Below are 20,675 nucleotides of genomic sequence, written 5' to 3'. Positions count from 1 at the left end.
TTTGATTAGATTTTGGACGACCACGCTCCCTCAATAAACTCAGATTTGGTAATCGGAAGCCAATCTTGAACCTCATCAGGGTCTTTGTCATTACCTATTGGGGGAAACTCAAATTCGTATACCTTAAAAACTTCAGATAGTAGGTATACGGGATCCACAAAATGGTTATAGTCTTGACGTGTATGCAAGCAAGCTGCTATCACATGAGAGCATGGATATTTCAGAGCTTGAAAAAACCCGCAGTCGCTCGTTCTGTCCCTTAGATTTACTCTTAACGACACAGCTTCAATCCCTTGAAGAGGTCGCGATAACTCTGTGACACGAAACATTTCATGCCTTCTAGAGAAGCTTGTTACAGACATTCAATTTGATGCAACAATTTTTTTTCTGTAGATCTGCAACTAATCTAGGGTGATAGACATGACCGCCTTGCATCCAGGTTTGAGCTTGTCCCCCGAGTTTCGTAATAAGCGCCCCCAAACGAAAATATATACTCTTTACCAAAGCCGCTACAGGTAAGTGACGTGCACCCTTTAAGGTTGAATTGATTGCCTCTGCCAAGTTGGTCATCATGTGTCCATATCGATATCCACCATCATATGCGTTCGTCCACATTTCTTTATCGATGAGGCTGATGTAATCATATCCTTCCTCGTTCTTTGCCCGTAACTATTGAAACATTGATTCAAACGTTCGAGGAAGTAGTTCGTAACCTGATCAAAAAATATATAACTTACTAACTTATTGTCTTTGTAAAATTAAAACGATCGAAAGATAACAAACTTGCTAAGTTTCACTTACCCATGCGCACAATTAATTGATGCTCATCATTATTCTTGTACCTTCCATGGTAGTTCGCGGCACTGTGTCGAAGACAATACCTATGTTGGACAAAGGGTGGTTGCCACATTGGACCCAAAGACTCCATTCCTGCTTTGATCCCAGCTTCGCGATCTGAAATGACACAGATGTTTTCCCTCGTGATAACATGTGCACGTAAATTTTGGAGGAAAAAAGCCCAAGAAGCTGTATCTTCTCATTCGACAAGAGCAAAAGCAACTAGAAGAATGTTGCGATTGTCATCTCGGACAACTGCCAATAATAAAACTTGTTTTTTTTCCATACAAGAAAGTCCCGTCGATCTGGACCACAAGCTTGCAGAATTTGACAATATTAACGCACTGTGGGTAACTCCAAAAAACCGGGTAGAATTGGCATCGATCGCGAAGAACTCGATCATTATGGTATGCATAGGAGGTTTCGAAGTCCACAATTTTCCCAGGATTCAACGTTCGCACCAGCCTAAACCAACCTGGAAGTTCGTTATAAGATGCATCCCATTCGCCATGAAGTTTGAAAATGGTATTTTGTTTTGCCAACCAAGCTTTTTTATAGGAGACAGTGTATCCATACTGCGATTGTATAGCTGAAATCAACACTGCAACAGCTATATGAGAGCTTGCTTTGACCATGGACATGATGGCTTGGCATATCACTTCAGAGTCCAAGTTGAGATGATCTTGGTTGACCCCTCCAGCACAACATGTGTGAGGACCGTTGTATATTGTTAGTTCCTATATGTTATTTTTCCTCACCCTATTCGATACGCGAACCATCCAATTGCATCCGTTTTCGCGCTGGGCACAGTAGCATACATATTTTTCGGTCGTGGAGCGGTCTACTCTGGACTGAACAGAATTACGAATATTGTAATTTTTGATAGCCATCATCTCTTGTTCGTTGCTTGAAAACTCCATGCCTAAAGATAACTCACCATTATTTATTGATGAGTAATACCTATAGTCACCGAGATGAGGCATATCCGTAAATTCTGGCCCGTACATTGCACCATAATCAGCTTCATACATGTGTGCAGGAGGGTCAGTTTGTGCCACATTTCCTGGAACTTCATCATCATCGGAGTTGAATTGCGGTGATTTTGGGTCAATGAACAGTCCAATCTCAGCACCATCTGCACCAGGCTCACGAAGCGGTTCTTCTGGTGGAGATGATGGTTCCTCCATGCTCTCCACATTTAGGTCAAAGAACCTACTACTTGCATGCCTTCCCATTGAACTGGAAGACATATCGACATTGAGATCGAAAAAGCTCGCAGTCGAATGCCTCCCTCTAGAGCTTGAAGCCATCGCGTCAAATGGAAACTGCACAGATGGTTGCGTCGATGGCATCTCCATATTAAGGTCAAAGGGATTTGCAGATGAATGCCTTCCCTTTGAACTGGACGAGATGTTGCCATACGGATTGTTCGTCGACCTACCTTGGTACATATCGTAAGGAGTTGCGGATGAATGCCTCCCCATTATGGCATTAAAATCATTACACATTGTTGTCGTTGGGCTGTCAACTTGATCAACTTGTTCAGTCAGCCCATAGTGGGAGCTTAATGATTGACCCCGAACAACACGCACTTGAACAAAATGTGCATACATCTCAATAGCGGCGTCTGAATAATTACTTTGAGCTTCAACCATCATTTCAACATCATCATTGTTCGAAAGTTCGAACGCTGTATAAGTTAATGGCAACAATGATATTGGAAATTTATACTGCAACGACGTCACTCTTCTACTACTTCCAACATGAATCTTCCTCGAAATCTTCGTTATAAGCTCCTCAAGAGTTATGTTTCTCTTGAATGATATTTTAACACGCTCATTTGATACGAAAATAACGCCGGTTTCATCTTCTCGAATTTCACCATCATAATAAACAATAGCTGAAAGTCGCGTTATTATTTGAGTTTAAAAGTGCGGCACTATTATATCTGAAAAAATGAAACAAACCTGATTTAATAAATTATATATGAACGAACATATAACACAATAAAATTTTTACACATCAACGTAAATAAATTAAATAATATAATTTAATATTATTACCTGCATCGCAAAACTATTTCGACGTATGCTCCCGCTTTCCAATTTTACAAACACAAAAATTAATTGAAAATAATTAGTATAATATTTTTTTTCAAATAATCATAATAAACAATAAATAAAAAAATTATAACAAAATTACCTTATAATGAAAAATCGCACGAATTTCTAAATAAAATATGAGAAGATTGCCAGAATTATTGACTCGTTGACGGAATTGTTGTATTAATTTATAAGTTGAGAGGAGAGATGTGAGAAATTAACCGGCGGAGAATGGTATTTATAGCGAGGAAAGTTATACAAAACGCGGTACCTGCCCCGCGCTATATAAAATTATGTCAGGAGTAAAGGTATGTCGCGGTACCTGCCCCGCGCTATATAAAATTATTAGGAGTAAAGGTATAACGCGGTACATGATCCGTGCTATACCCCTACGTGGCGTATAGCGCGCTGCAGGGGCCGCGCTATACCCACGTGGCGCTAGCTCACCATATAGCGCAGTGTAGGGGGCGCGCTATACCCCACGTGGCGCCAAATCATCGTATAGCGCGGTGCCGGGGGCGCGCTTTACTGCTAAGGGTGTTAGATCGAGAAATATAATCTAACCGGTATTAGATCGATAATATTACCGGTCACCGATGATATATCGAGAAAATCGTCGGAGAACGAACCCCCAATTTTATTTGCTTTCTACTTTACAAGAAACTGGGAAGAAGGGTTGAATTCTGCTTTTTGATTGGCATTTAAAGCCCCATAAATTACAAAAAGATAATATTACAAGTTTGGTATCTCCATTTTGTTTCCTATTTAGTTTTAGGATAAAATTAGGATATTACAAAAATAAAAGGGTTAAATTTCGAATTTAAACATAATAGACGAGACTAAAGTCAGAATTAGACCAAAACTAAAAAAATAATTCAGGTCGGGTCATTTTTACCGGAACCCTGATGTGAAAAGTCGAAGAGCCAGCAATGTGTACAACACTATAGTCCATAGGTGGCACGTTTTTTTAAACATCCTTTCCACTTCGTTGTTATTTTCATTTTAATTTTTTTTTCTCGAGTGCCTTAAATTAGATCTCTATCGCTGCTTTTCTTTATTTATTTTCCTCATTTCTTCAACAAAATTCAATCTCGAGATTTTTCAACTGTTCTTAATCTCTGAATCAGATCTCTTAGCATAGATTTTTTTCTTGTTTCTTTCTCTCAATCTCTGTCGTAAGATCTGCTTCTAATTCGTGAATCTTCAACCGTCGATCTGAGCCACCATGGCGGCCGCCAACGCTCCCATCTCCATGAAGGAGGTCTTGACTGTAAGTCTCCTCGTTTCACTCACTCATCGTTTCGGTTCAATTGATTTTTATAGCGAATTATAGCGAATTTTCGGTTGTTAAGCTGAATCGAATACTTGTTTAAGCCTTGTTAGGCATAATATATTTAATACCTGCTTAGATCTGTATGGAACTTTCTATTTTTGTTATGAAATAGTGATGATTTTGAGTCATCTGAAATGATGTCGTTTTGTTTGCAGTTGCCGAGCATTGGTATTAGTCCTCAATTTATCACATTCACGAATGTTACTATGGAATCTGGGAAGTATATTTGTGTGAGAGAAACGGCGCCTCAAAATAGTGTTGTGATCATTGACATGAGCATGCCAATGCAACCGCTGAGACGACCTATTACTGCAGACTCTGCTCTTATGAATCCGAAATCTAGAATCCTCGCTTTGAAAGGTTGATTTTCTTGACTATAAGCAGAAGTTTAGTTATTTTGGATCATTTGAATTTTATCTTTTAATTGATTGTCTTAGTCATTGGAAGGATGTATCTCAAATATGTCTGTTCTGTTTAGTCCATTTTGTATCGATCTTGTTGAACTTTTTCCTTATGCTATTAGTTTGGGCTCTAGCTGATCAAGACTCTAGCAGTATAGGAGTGGTTTTCCGTAGTGGGGACTTGTTTGAAATTATATTTAAAGTCTTTTTGGTTGTTGGTTTGATACTTGCTTTTTGGTTTCTGAAATGAACAAATGAATGTGATAGGAGTTTACTGGAAGGACCCTGTTTCTGGTGTTGAACTATAGAGTTTTATAGTGGCTAAATTTTTTTATACAACTGCTTTATGTATACATTGCTTGCTTTTCTGCATTTTCCCAAATTTTTGTTTAACTTTTCAGCAACATCTAGTTAGCAACTTCGCACTTAGCAGTAATAAGTGCACTTTCGTTTCTTCCCACTGCAGAAATTGCTTCAATTTCTGTCCAATATGACAAAAAAATGCTTGAAATTCTAGTCATTATGTGCTTGGCATGCTTGTAGAGACTAGAGATAGTATTTTCAGTGAAAAAAGTATAGTATCTTTCTTTTTCTTAATTATTATTTTTTGTATCCTTTGGTTTTTGTTCTTTATCTATTGTTTTATACATTTTTGCTTTGACATTGTTTTATAGCTCAACTTCCGGGAACAACTCAAGATCACTTGCAAATATTTAACATAGAGATGAAAACAAAAATGAAATCACATCAGATGCCTGAACAGGTGAAACTTTTCTGCTGTCTCTTTTTTTTCTTCTTTTAATGCTTCCATTTTCTCTCAACATTTGTTGTTCCTCAATGATAATTGATAGTGAACTTGATTGCATGAGCTTAGCAAACTGTTGTTGGTTCATGCTCAGGTTGTATTTTGGAAATGGATTATCCCCAAAATGCTTGGCCTGGTCACACAGACCTCCGTGTATCATTGGTCAATTGAAGGTTATATGTTATTCTATTGCCTATCTAGTATCACAGACAGCTGTGCTTTATTCAGTTCTAAAAATTCATCTTTTTTTTAGGTTTCTTTTATGTACTGTATAAAATTTCTTTGGTGTCATGTATCTCATTGCATCTTACTCCCGATAGGTGATTCTGAGCCAGTTAAGATATTTGAGAGGACAGCTAATTTGGTGAACAATCAGATAATAAACTATAAATGTGATCCTTCGGAGAAGTGGTTGGTTTTGATTGGAATTGCCCCTGGTGCACCTGAGGTATGTGGTTGCCCTATTAATGCTTTTAGGATGATTATTTTTGATGTGAAGAGGTTGTTTCATTTATAAGTTTTTGGAATTTGAAAATTGTGAAATGTGTATTACATTTTATAGTGTCAGAATAAAGAGCTTTTATAGTATTATTTTCATGATATATCCCTAAGCTAAGTTTCTGTTGTTATGATTTCTATGGTTCAAACTGCTGTAGTGAAATCTGTGAATCAATTTCTTTTGTCTGTTGTGGTATCCTTTTAGGTTTGCATCCTTAACTACCCTTTTTATTTTTCTTTTCCTTTCTTAATCCTTATTCTGTCTCTCTACTTTTGGAAATATTATTGTTAATTGAAGTCATTATTAGTTATAAATTCTCTCTTTTGAAAACAACCTCTGTTGCCACTATGAAGTTCAGATTTTGACTTATGTGTATTGTTTCATTTAGAGGCCACAATTGGTTAAGGGGAACATGCAACTTTTCTCTGTTGATCAGCAGCGTAGCCAAGCTCTTGAAGCACATGCTGCTTCATTTGCAAAATTTAACGTAAGGGGATTTCTTGTACTTTACCCTATTTCACTACATACTATAAGCACTGATCTGACAAGAACCTTTCATATATGCTTGGTTCTGCTGAGCAGGTCCCAGGAAATGAGAATCCTTCTATTCTTATTTCGTTTGCTACCAAGAGTTTTAATTCTGGGCAGGTTACATCTAAGTTGCATGTAATCGAGCTGGGTGCCCAGCCAGGTTAGTTTGCTATTCTTTCTGTAAGATGCTTTATTCTTGTTATATGCGAGAGTAAACTGAAGGCATTTTTAAATGAATAATAAAAGAAGTAAAAGGATTTTCCATTTTCCTTTCCAATGTTGGAAAAATCAAAAGTTCAATTAGAATATGCTTCAAGTTCTCGCAAGTTAAGTTGGGACACTACTTTGTTTGTAAGTTTTAACTCTGAAATTGAATCTTGTGTCTATATTAGCTTTAAACCATGATCAAGACTATTCTTAGTTAGAATTTTTAATGGTTTTGTGTTTAAGCATTGGTTATAACCATTCTCAAAATCAACGTAGTAGCTATAATATTTTGTTATGTGTCTTTCAGTTATATTTCCAATCTTTTAATAGGTTGTATATATTTACAGGTAAGCCGTCATTTTCAAAGAAGAAGGCATATCTATTCTTTCCACCAGATTTTCAAGATGATTTTCTAGTTGCAATGCCGGTAGCATAAGATACAAGATTTTGTTTAGAGAAAATAACTTCAATGACCAAAAATGCCTTATAATATACGATTTTAACTAATTTTTTTTGGATTTGTCAAAATGACCAATTAAATCGCAATGAGATCGATAATTCGCAATGCGATCTATGGTATCGTAAATCAGTTTTCAGATTCGCAACGCGATTCTAACTATCGTATTGCGATTTTTTAAATTCACGTTGCGATTTTTCGACTATCGCATTGCGAATATGTAAATCGCAATACGAATATGTAAATCGCAATGTGAATATAATTATCGATTATCGTACTATTTATTTAAATTTACAGGAGACTGAAAAAAAGATAACGAAACGTGTTGTGAAGTCGACGTCATGGAGAGTTGAACCATGTTCAAACACTTTGTTTGAAGTACTGAATAATAACTTAAATGAGTTTGTCGCTCAAAATACAAAGACGTTTAGTTGTATGAAATGATAAACATCTAGTTATCCGTATGGGCATGTTATAAAAGTTGTTCTTCATCTAAACCAAGATGATTTAAGCACATACGCTATGGATTGTTACACTACAGAAGTTTATCGATAGACTTGTGCTGAGATTATCTACCCTATTCCACATCCTTTTGAATAAGACATATCAGATGACTTACAAACAGTTTTGCCACCAGCCATGGACAGAAGACTACCTGGCCAACCAAAAAGTCACGATCGTACACTGTCTAAGGGTGAAGAGAAGAAGAGATCGACATGTAGTCGGTGAAAGGAAAGTGGTCATACAAGGTTGACATGTGGATCACCAGTGCCATCACAATCATCTTTTCCTCTACCAAAATATGGATCCTTATCAAAATCCAAAACTCATATGGTGTCAAGAAAAAGACAATCAAAATCGTAATTAAATTAAAATCCCAATCACAACCGGTTTCACTTTTTGGGACTATTAACTTAGGTAATTTTTAAATGCAAACGTTGTATTATGTGTAAACTTTTAACATTTTCAGTTAGGCATGTATTAGTAACTTGAGTTTGAACATTGCTATGATCTGTTCAGTTGTTATCACTTATTACACATTCATTTGAATATCGCAACGCGAATTTGACTATTATGTGTATTTTATGTGTAAACTTTTAACATTTTCAGTTAGGCATGTATTAGTAACTTGAGTTTGAACATTGCTATGATATGTTCAGTTGTTATCACTTATTATACATTTATTTGAATATCGCAATACGAATTTGACTATCGTAACGCGAATTTGATTATCGCAACTCAAAAATCGCAATGCGAATTTGACTATCGCAACACGAATATAACTATCGCAACGCAAAAATCGCAACGCGAATTTGTCTATCACAACGCGAATTTGACTATCGCAACGACTATTTTATTATCGCAACGCGAATTTGATTATTGCAACGAGAAAATTGTAAAGCGTATTAGACTATCGTAATACGAATTGACTTTCGCTTTGCGATTTTGAATTTATCGTTGCGAAAGTGTACCTCCAACAGGTCTTTTGCTTTCAATATGATGCATATTGAAATCAACAAATCAACTTTTACATTTCAATCAATTAAACAAGCACAAATAAGAATTATTTACACGTCAATATTAAATAAATCAACTTTTACAAATCAGTTTTTATAAATCAATTAAACAAGCAAAAAATGATAATAATTCTTATTTTCCTCATCAATTAATTAAACAAATCAGAATTTTAAGAATCAATTAAACAATAAAAAAAGTGTACCTCAGACAGTTGTTTATGCATCTATACATTAATTTTACGCAGCTCACTTCAGAATTAACCTGCAGAAACAAAACATTTGCTCAATTAACACTTTCTATACATCTAAAACCAACAAACAACAAATTATAATTGAATTCTAGGTACTTAACAACACTTGCATTTGACTTACAAATTGTTTATGGACACTTTCATAACGCGGATGCAGGTAGGCAGCGTCTCGAATATATCGCTCTAGCCATAAAATGCCGAAACCACAAGCTTATTGCACCTCTATCTCTATCGGTGGGAGGTAGAAACTGTGTACTTCCTGTCGTTAAACGCTCTAAGCACATGCATACGAGAGGACCACAATCCCCTCTGACTTCTGGCGTTTGTTGTGGCGCGGTCTCGTCTATGATAACTGTAACATTGAACTTCTTTGGCTTCTTGTTTCCAGAATAAGTCTAATAATTAATTGCATCCAAGAATTTAGCCAAATGAGAGCTCCATCCCTTAATAATATCTCTCAAATCAGACAATGATATGTAATTTATCATGTTGTCATATACTATTGTATTCAGGGTTGGGAGCTGAAGTTCGACGAGAAGCCAATGAATACGTTCCAAAACAGGGATAAACACCTGCAATCATAAGTAATAATTCAAATTGCGCACTTATTTATGAACACCTTTAAAATATTTAAAAAAAATAAATACTAACCTTATCGACCTCTCACCATGCAGGATAAATTTAGCTTGTCCATTAGCCAACACATATGATTCCTGTCGTTGATTCTTCAAGTGAACTACGTGAAAAGAAGTCGGCATAATTGTATATTGCGTATTTTTTTATTTTTATTTTTCTTCAAAGCCCTTACTATTAGAAGACGTGACACCCATGCATCAATATGCTGTTTTACAAAAAAAGACATATATTAGTGAATTACATAAATTTTAAAAAAAATTAATCAAAATGAAATATAAGAAGAAATATAAAAATTACCCCCCATCGAAATAGCCATTGTCTTCAACCCCTAATAACACACCCCACCAAGATCGTTCAATTAACAAATGCATATCATCGTTGAGTTTGTATATGTCAGCGTAACACCTTTGGCTCCGCTCATGTAGATAAAAATCAACTGCGGTCTTAGCCCAAAGGGTATTATTCTGAATTGTTTCCGGTAGTTTCCTCTCCACTTCATTTGCCGGAATGGTAATGGCCGGTAACTTATACGAAAGCCAACAGTCATCCATCATGTCTGGCACGTGAGGGGGTTTCTCAATAATTCGATATATTATGCCACGTGAATCGGGCTCTAGAGTATGAACCTCATTCTGCAACGATGCTACCATCTCACGTAGAGCGGCTACCTCACCACGTAAAGTAGACACCTCAATACGCCATGCACCATTGTCATCGCGTAAAGTACCGACCTCCTCACGCAAGGCATTGACCTCATCACGTAACTCCCCTAACTCATCCCGTGGAGGTGGAGGTGGAGAATAGGGAGATAAACGTCGTGTCATCTTTGCCGGTCGCCTATCATGAGGTGATGGTAGAGAAGAGGCTCGATGATGTGACAGAATAGGTGATGGCTCTCGTTGTGGAGGTGTATAATCGGGTCGATCAGGTGATGGCTCTGGGTGAGGTGATGGCTCTCGAAGTGGAGGCTGCTCATCATCCGTGCCATAAAAAAAACGCTTACTAGCTTACCACCAATCAGTGGCAAGCTCAGCTTCCGTGGGTGTCAGCCTCTGTAATGGAGTGTTAGACTCCTAACAATATAAAAGCTCACACAAAGTTAAACGTGTACTAGTAATAACTTGTTTATAAACATATGGTAGTATTTGTGTTAACTTACAGTATTTATTGTCGTATACGGTAGTAGATCTTCCCATTGCTGCAAGGTCCGTTTCCTCTTCCAGGAAATAGCCCTAGGAATATAATTAGAAGTTTTTAATGCATATGTCTGCATGGCGGGAAAGGCTTCAAATATCCAAATCTACAAACAATATAATAACAAACATTAGTAATTGTTAAATAATAATTAATTATAATTTTGGAAATATTATATAAAAATTCTTACCTTAAAGACCTAAATAAAGCCTGACAAAGTGTATTTGGAACCATCGTCACGCAAATTTTTTCGATCATCAAAGGCAGATGACAACTTATTCCATGTAGCTTTCCATAGATACGAACCCCACGGAAACAGGTTCCATGCATTTAGGTTTTCTACCAATTTAATTAGATCATTAGGAATAGATTGTTTGGCCTCTCTGCCTAAAAAGCTAGCATGGAAAAGTATTAGAAGGCATACTCGGACAACATCGACGTCATCCATCCGAGTAAAACCATCTTTCTTATTCAATAATCTCGTCAAGTTTTCCACGTGTAAATTCGACTTATCCATTGACAGCTCAGGAAAAACCCGAGATAACCATGATAGGCGGGTAATATGTCTAGTGTACTGACCTACATCATCGTGTCCGAAGCGTAGACCAGTGATTAAGCAAAATTCCTCCCGCCCAAAACACGTATACGCCGGTGGAAAATCAAACCATATCTCTTCATCACGACGTTGTATAGTCTCTGGTAGATCGCTAGTCATGGTTTGAAGAAACAGATGGGTTAACAGAGCATCTCCACCCGAATGTTGTACTTTCAGCCATGGCCTGAAGCAAGTATCCTCAAATATTTTTCTTTGTGCAGGTGAAAGTTTCGACGCAATTGTTTTGGCCAGGCTTAATTTATTTCTTAAGGTCAATTGAGCCGAATAAAAGTTCTACAAAAACAATAAACATACTAAGTTAGATATATCAAAAACTACACTGTGAAGATATACCAAGAACAATAAACATAAAGAGTAGTAGTTTATTCTTCAAACTTAAATTTGCAACACTGTGAATTTAATATTTGTCTTTATTTTTTTGTTGAACTAATGCAATTTATTCAAGTTTCAATTTACAAAAGAAGAATAGTTTCTGAAACTTAAAATCGCAACACGAAAATGAAAATCGCAACATGAAAATGACTATCGCAACGCGAAACTAAAATCGCATTGCGATTCTGTCGTTGCGATTTTCATTTCGCGTTGCGATTCTCGGTTTCAAATACTAAAATTGAAACATGAATGGATTGCATTACTTCAACTAAAAGACAAAACAAAGACAAATACTAAATTCACAGGGTTTAAAGACTAAACAGTTTAGCAGTATTGGCAGCAATCGAATGAATTTAATAAGCAATCTAAATGAAATGGTTAATCTATTATTGAAATTACCAGTAAACTTATCATCAATTTCAATATGGAAATGGGGACGGATGTCGTCTTAGAGAGTGAGAGATGGAGATGAGACTGAGTTGTAATTTAGGGTTTTAGGTTACGAGATATAATGTGGACGGTTCAGTGTTCCGATATATTAATATTCGTGTTTGGAATTTGAAAAAAAATATGCGTTGCGATAATAATGACGCTTTGAAAATCGCATTGCGATAGTCAGCATCGTGTTGCGACAGTCAGAATCGCGTTGCGACAGTCAGAATAGTGTTGCGATAGTCAGAATCTCGTTGCAATAGTCATACTCGCATTGCGATAGTCGGAAAATCGCAACGCGAATTTAGAAAATCGCAATGCGATAGTCAGAATCGTGTTGCGAATCTGAAAACTGATTTGCGATACCGGAGATCGCGTTGCGAATTATCGATCGCATTGCGATTTAGTTGGTCATTTTGGCAAATCCAAAAAAAGTTGATTAAAATCGTATATTATAAGACATTTTTGGTCACTGAGGTTATTTTCTCTTTTGTTTATGTTGTTTGTCAATTGATTATTTGTGCAAATAATAACATAAGTTTCTGTTAATTTGCAGATATCCCACAAATACAGTTTGATTTACGTCATCACCAAACTTGGGCTGCTGTTTGTTTATGATCTAGAGACAGCGACTGCTGTATACAGAAATAGAATCAGCCCAGACCCAATATTTTTAACCTCTGAAGCTTCAGCAGTTGGAGGGTTTTATGCCATCAACAGGCAAGGTCAGGTGTTGCTGGCTACTGTAAATGAAGCAACAATAATACCATTTGTCAGCGGTCAAGTATGTTTTTGTGTCTCTACTTTTCTGTTTTCTGGTTTCACTAAAGCGAGACATGCTGGCTAATGACTTGTTGTTTTCTATTTCAGTTAAACAATTTGGAGCTTGCTGTCAATCTGGCTAAAAGGGGAAACCTTCCTGGTGCAGAGAACTTGGTAAGTGGATTGATTTGTATATTTGCTGGTCCATAGGTTGTGAATGCTTTTGCATTGGGATGCTAATCAAGGAGTAAGAGCCTGATATTATCAAATTTTAGTTGCCAGATATTGATATCCAAAAGAAATATTCTATTTTAACTGGGAGGGATACTTTGTGATAATTTTCTTTATGAATGTGGTATTTCTTCAATATTCTGAGACTGAAAACATGCAGCCTTGTCTCAATTCGCCCAAATTTTTTATTGTATCATATTGTATGATTAGATTTAGTGTTGCTGCATCTTTGTTAACTGTAATGTCTATAAGGTATTCAATTTATCTGTTAACTTTATTTAGATCCCTGCTCTAAATGATTTTGTTATTGCTGTAGATTAGGATGTTGACTCTTTGATTTTTGATATCTCAGGTTGTCCAACGTTTTCAAGAATTGTTTGCTCAGACCAAGTACAAAGAAGCTGCTGAGCTTGCTGCAGAGTCTCCACAAGGGATCCTTCGCACTCCAGATACAGTTGCGAAGTTTCAGGTCATTTTTCTTTCTTAATCATGTTGTTTCTGTGTTGTGTTGATTTTATTTAAAGCAGAATCGTTTACCCGAATTCTGCAGAGTGTTCCTGTGCAAGCTGGGCAGACTCCACCGCTGTTGCAGTAGTTTGGTACACTTCTAACAAAAGGGAAGCTCAATGCATTTGAATCATTAGAGTTATCCCGGCTTGTGGTAAACCAAAACAAGAAGAATCTTCTGGAAAATTGGTTGGCTGAGGATAAATTGGAATGCAGTGAAGAGCTGGGAGACCTTGTGAAAGTTCGATCTGTACCCATTAAAATATTGAGACTGATTTGACACCTTTTCTTTTGCCTTTTTTCTAATTATCACTTTGCTTTTGTTGTAGACTGTGGATAATGATCTTGCCCTGAAAATATATATTAAAGCTAGGGCAACTCCAAAAGTTGTTGCAGCTTTCGCTGAACGTCGGGAGTTTGACAAGATCTTGATTTACTCAAAACAGGTGACTACTACTCTGTCTCTCTGTCTCTTGCATTGGCATTTTGTAGTGCGATGCTCTCCGATCTCCTTTTTCACTGCCCTATCAAGAGGGGAAGTATTCCCCAACTTGTTCTTTACATTTTGGTGAATGCTTGTATCAAATATTCACGACTCAACTGTTTCCTCAGGTTGGGTACACTCCTGACTACTTGTTCCTTCTGCAAACAATTCTTCGGACAGATCCACAGTTTCATTTCCGTTTTCTGCAGTCTTTAGTGTTTGGTGGTGTTAAAAAGATGTAAAATCATATGAGCAATTGATAAAAATTGTCAAATCTGTTAAACCCCTTCATTAAAACCTATTAGGTCAATGTTTATGAATATTATGGTTTCTTATTACATCAGAAGTTTTTTTTTTATTGTTTGCCTACCAATAGATATTATTATGGACATTTTGATGTTATCGGAATCGGATCTGTGTAATATTCAAGTAGGAAACTACCTTTTTCAAAGAGGATCAGTTAGAAATTGTTTTAATTGCAGGGAGCTGTTAATTTTGCATTGATGATGCTCAAATGGAGGGTGGTTGTCCAGTTGATTATAACACCATCACTGATCTTTTCTTCAGGTTTGATGCTTATGGAATTGTTTGTAAAAAATAACACTATTTTTTCCTGTCAATTATATGTGATTGTTTTCTTTGGATTTCTGCCTTTTATCTCCAGAGGAACTTGATACGGGAAGCTACTGCATTTCTATTAGATGTTTTGAAACCAAATCTGCCAGAGCATGCTTTTCTTCAAACGAAGGTTATTTCTTTAAAATGCTGGTTAAGCTAATCTAATTTTGTTTGTTTTAAATAATTTACTTATTTTACTAACATTCTTTTATCTGCAGGTCTTGGAAATCAATCTAGTAACATTTCCAAATGTTGCTGATGCCATTTTAGCAAATGGAATGTTCAGCCATTACGACCGTCCCCGAATTGCACAACTTTGTGAGAAAGCTGGTTTGTATGTGCGAGCTCTACAGGTTATCATCTTATTAAAATTAATACCTTTGGTGTTATGTCTGATTATCTACACTGAGTTAATTGTATATCCTTGATTTAATGTAATGCCTTTTGTGCAGCATTACACTGAATTGCCAGATATTAAACGTGTCATCGTGAATACACATGCTATTGAGCCACAGGTACATGTCCACTATCTTCATCTCTTGGTAAAATTAGTGTAGAAGCTCCTGACATGTTTTTAATAATACTTCTGTTTCAGTCGCTTGTTGAATTTTTTGGTACTCTTTCGCGTGAATGGGCTTTGGAGTGCATGAAGGACCTTCTGATGGTTAATCTTAGAGGCAACCTTCAAATAATTGTGCAGGTAAAGGGTGTTGTCTGATTGCATGCTAACTTTTTATATATCACCAAAGGCTAAGTTCTGTGTGTGTGCAGGTTGCTAAGGAGTATAGCGAGCAATTGGGTGTTGATGCTTGCATAAAAATTTTTGAGCAGTTTAAGTCTTATGAAGGATTGTACTTTTTCCTGGGCTCTTATTTGAGCTCAAGGTAAGTTATTTAGTAAACTCGATTTCCTTTGTTGGCTAAGAGTAGTCATTTCTGAACTCACTAAGATGTTTATTTCTGATTATGGGACAGCGAGGACCCTGATATACACTTTAAGTACATTGAGGCAGCTGCCAAAACTGGACAAATAAAGGAGGTTGAGCGCGTTACCAGGGAATCAAACTTTTATGATGCTGAAAAGACGAAGAACTTCTTGATGGACGCCAAGCTTCCAGATGCTAGGCCACTGATTAATGTTTGTGATCGATTTGGTTTTGTTCCGGATCTCACTCACTATCTCTATACAAATAATATGCTCCGTTACATTGAAGGTTATGTGCAGAAGGTTTGTGATTTTTCTTCCTTATTTTTATACTGGCATACTACATGAATTTAATTTAAACTCAAGTAATTGAGAACTTGTTTGCTTCTTTTGATAGGTGAACCCAGGGAATGCTCCTTTGGTAGTGGGGCAGTTGCTAGATGATGAATGTCCTGAAGACTTTATAAAGGGTCTCATCCTCTCAGTCCGTTCTTTGCTTCCAGTTGAGCCCCTTGTGGAGGAATGTGAGAAGAGGTTATTTCTTTTCCTGTATTCGTGACCTTCTTTCCTTCTTTCATTACTTTGTGATTCTCATTTTTTGGCTTTTGATTTCCAGAAATCGACTTCGTTTACTAACACAGTTCTTGGAGCATCTTGTGAGTGAGGGAAGCCAAGATGTGCATGTACACAATGCTCTGGGTAAAATTATCATTGATAGCAATAACAATCCGGAGCACTTCCTCACAACCAACCCTTACTATGATTCTCGGGTTGTTGGTAAGTACTGTGAGAAGCGTGATCCCACCCTGGCAGTTGTGGCTTACCAAAGAGGCCAATGTGATGATGAGCTTATAAATGTCACTAATAAGAACTCCTTGTTTAAATTGCAGGCTAGGTATGTAATTTTTTAATTTATTTATGATAATTTGATAATGTATTCAAAATTATTTCTTAAAGTGGCTTATCTGTCTATCATCCTTTGATCACAGGTATGTTGTTAAAAGGATGGATGGTGATCTTTGGGAGAAGGTGCTAAATCCTGAGAATGAATATCGAAGGCAGCTAATTGATCAGGTTGTATCGACTGCTTTGTCAGAAAGCGAGAGTCCCGAACAAGTCTCCGCAGCTGTTAAAGCTTTCATGACAGCTGACCTGCCGCATGAATTGATTGAGCTTCTTGAGAAGATTGTACTCCAGAACTCTGCATTCAGTGGGAACTTCAATCTGCAAAATCTACTTATTTTGACAGCTATAAAGGCAGATCCATCTAGAGTTATGGATTATATCAATAGGTTAGATAATTTTGATGGACCTGCAGTCGGAGAAGTGGCCGTTGAAGCTCAACTGTATGAAGAAGCTTTTGCTATCTTCAAAAAGTTCAACTTAAATGTGCAGGCTGTCAATGTATTATTGGATAATATTAGAAGCATTGATCGGGCTGTGGAATTTGCATTCAGAGTTCGAAGAAGATGCTGTTTGGAGTCAGGTTGCAAAGGCTCAACTGAGGGAGGGACTGGTGAGCGATGCAATCGAATCATTTATTCGTGCGGATGATGCTACCCAGTTCCTCGATGTTATCCGAGCTTCTGAGGATGCTGATATCTACGATGATTTGGTGAGGTATATTCTGATGGTTAGGCAGAAGGTCAAGGAGCCCAAGGTGGACAGTGAACTTATTTATGCCTATGCAAAGATTGATAGACTTGGTGAAATAGAAGAATTTATTCTCATGCCAAATGTTGCTAATCTTCAAAATGTCGGTGATCGGTTGTTTGATGAAGCCCTATATGAAGCTGCAAAAATAATATTTATATTTATATCTAACTGGGCCAAATTGGCTGTTACATTGGTGAGGCTTAAACAATTCCAAGGTGCTGTTGACGCAGCGCGCAAGCAAACAGTGCAAAGACATGGAAGGAGGTTTGCTTTGCTTGTGTTGATGCGGAGGAATTCCGATTGGGACAGATATGTGGTCTTAACATCATTGTACAGGTAAGTTTACTTTTATGTTGAATTACAAGTTTTAGGAACAGTTGATATTTTTGCACATTCAGTTCCCTTTTTCTTCTTACGTTGTGTATTGAAGGCCATTTGTCCATGATTATTTTGATGTTGTGTTTGTTGGCTTTTTTTAGGTGGATGACTTGGAAGAAGTCAGTGAGTACTATCAGAACAGAGGATGCTTCACTGAGTTAATGTCTCTCATGGAGAGTGGTTTAGGACTCGAACGTGCACACATGGGGATCTTTACTGAGTTGGGAGTTCTGTATGCCAGATATCGTCCAGAGAAGCTTATGGAGCACATTAAATTGTTCTCTACTCGTCTGAATATTCCCAAGCTGATAAGAGCTTGTGATGAACAGCAGCATTGGAAGGAACTTACCTACTTATACATCCAATATGATGAGTTCGATAATGCTGCAACTACTGTTATGAACCACTCTCCTGAAGCATGGGATCATATGCAGATCAAAGATATCATCGTCAAAGTTGCTAGTGTTGAACTTTATTACAAGGCTGTCCACTTCTACCTGCAAGAACACCCTAATCTCATAAATGACATGTTGAACGTGCTTGCACTTCGTGTGGACCACACTCGTGTTGTCGATATTATGAGAAAGGTTCAATTTTGGCTGGATGTGATTTTTTTTTAATAAATAGTATTTAGTATTATTTTAATGTATTTTGGGCTCACAATTGTTTCCTGGCATTTCAGGCTGGTCATCTACGACTTGTGAAGCCATACATGATTGCTGTTCAAAGCAACAATGTGTCAGCTGTAAACGAGGCTTTGAATGAGATTTATGTAGAGGAAGAAGATTATGATAGATTGAGAGAATCTATTGACTTGCATGATAACTTTGATCAGATTGGCCTTGCACAAAAGGTGAAGTACCTTTCTTACGATGTTTGTTTACTGTTAGGTCGGCTTCTGATTCTGTTTTCAAATTGCTTGTGTAGATTGAGAAACATGAACTGCATGAAATGAGGCGTGTTGCTGCATACATTTACAAGAAGATGGGCAGATTGAAGCAATCCATTGCCTTGTCAAAGAAAGACAACCATTACAGAGATGCAATGGAAACAGCTTCACAGTCTGGTGATCGTGAACTTGCCGAGGAGTTACTTGTTTATTTCATTGAACAGGTATCATAACTCGTAAAGTATTGCATTACACCTTGTTGGTCAACTGGTAGACCTAATTACAGTTTGCTCGATTCCACTTGTTGCTCTTAGGGTGCTAGTATAAGTCTTAAATCAGTGTAGTTATTAGCCATGCTGAATGACATGGAAAATGAAACAGATGCTTTCCTATTTCACTATGGTGGTTCTCTTCTATTGTTTCGGTATTGTTGTTTTTCTTTGAATTGGATGTAATTTCTTATTTGATGTTCATTTTACAGGGAAAGAAGGAATGCTTTGCATCATGCCTCTTTGTTTGTTACGACTTGATTCGAGTAGATGTTGTTCTTGAGCTAGCCTGGATTCACAATATGATCGACTTTGCATTTCCATATCTGTTGCAGGTGATTGCTTTGATGCTTCTTTCACCTATCTAACATCATTTAATTGGGGATTTTATTAGCTAGGCTTTTACAAGGCTTCTTTGGCTGATCTTATTGTGCCTTCTATTTGGTTTTGAATTGTTTCTTATGAGTCCGTATTTTTTCCAGTTTATTCGTAAATATACCAGCAAAGTTGATGAACTTATCAAGGATAAGATCGAGGCTCAAAAGGAAGTAAAGGCTAAAGAGCAAGAAGAGAAGGAAGTGATTGTACAGCAGGTATAAATTACAAAAACATAGAAAGTCGAAATGACAACCATGTTTTAGCAAAGATGTTTTTATCACGTTGTTTCTATTGCAGAACATGTATGCCCAATTGCTACCTCTAGCCTTACCCGCACCACCGATGCCGGGTATTGGAGGAGGTTTTGTTCCACCACTACCTACGTCCTCCATGGGAGGAATGGGAATGCCTCCAATGCCACCTTATGGAATGCCACCAATGGGCTATTAAGTCGTAACAGGTTTGTTCTGATTGAAGATCTTTATTTGCCCAAACCATATTTGTTGCTCCTGAGGGGGAAAAGGGGTTGGGGGGGGGGGGCATGCTATTAGCGGGCATTTCGTTACGATTGGACACCTTCGGATTATTAAATTGCTATCAGTATTATCAATTTGGAATAATGGTATTTTTGTGTTTTTAAATGGGTGATAATGTTCTGTAATATTTTCCCCTTTTTGTAAGGCTTTTTTTTGGGGTGGTGGTACACTACTAGAGACTAGAGGGGGATGGTCGAGGGTTTCATTCTTTGTATTTTGTAGTATTATTTCCTTCATTCCCATCCTGGATTTGACCTCAGTATATATATGCAAAGGAAAACACTTGATCTTGCCCATCGTTGATTTTAGCTTGATATATGAATATTGGATTTATGATACGGGATTTTAATTTGATCCGGTTTTCAAAAACCTTTATCATCGCAATGTGAATTTAACATTTTACATGTACTTTTACGTATATAAACAATAATATTCATTAAACATAAAAATGAATTGATTTATTTTGTTAAAAAATGTGTAATTGAGTTGAATTTATTGTTTCATTCCTATAATTGAACTAAAATTTGAAGTGTCATGCCTATAATTATGTCGAAGTTTATCTTTAATCATTGTACTATATATTAGTTGATTTAATTTTGTTCTTTACACTTTTAGAATTTTTAAATTTCATTTCTGATGCAAATAATAAGTTATTCGTATGATTAACTTACAACTTGAAATGATATGAATTAAATTTACAATTTAAGCATGGTAAGATCAATTGTAGAATTTGATTTATTTAGTATCTTGGTTAATGTTTTTGTCAGAGTACACAATTTAAAAATATAAAGATAAAAAATGATTAAATTATAAGGCATAAATTCATCAAAGACTAATAAAAATATGATCATAG

At 36.7% G+C, this 20,675-nt stretch overlaps 1 pseudogene; it reads left to right on the top strand.

Moving 5' to 3' along the window:
• The first annotated feature begins 3,934 nt into the window (after positions 1 to 3,934).
• On the top strand, positions 3,935 to 19,736 carry LOC120115391 (annotated as a pseudogene).
• Positions 19,737 to 20,675: the final 939 nt, after the last annotated feature.

Source organism: Hibiscus syriacus, unplaced genomic scaffold (assembly GCF_006381635.1).
Source record: "Hibiscus syriacus cultivar Baekdansim isolate YM2019G1 unplaced genomic scaffold, ASM638163v2 tig00110264_pilon, whole genome shotgun sequence".
In the NCBI taxonomy this organism is placed as follows: domain Eukaryota; kingdom Viridiplantae; phylum Streptophyta; class Magnoliopsida; order Malvales; family Malvaceae; genus Hibiscus; species Hibiscus syriacus.
The sequence above is the reverse complement of the archived record's forward strand: the minus strand, read 5'-3'. Positions and strand labels throughout refer to the sequence as shown.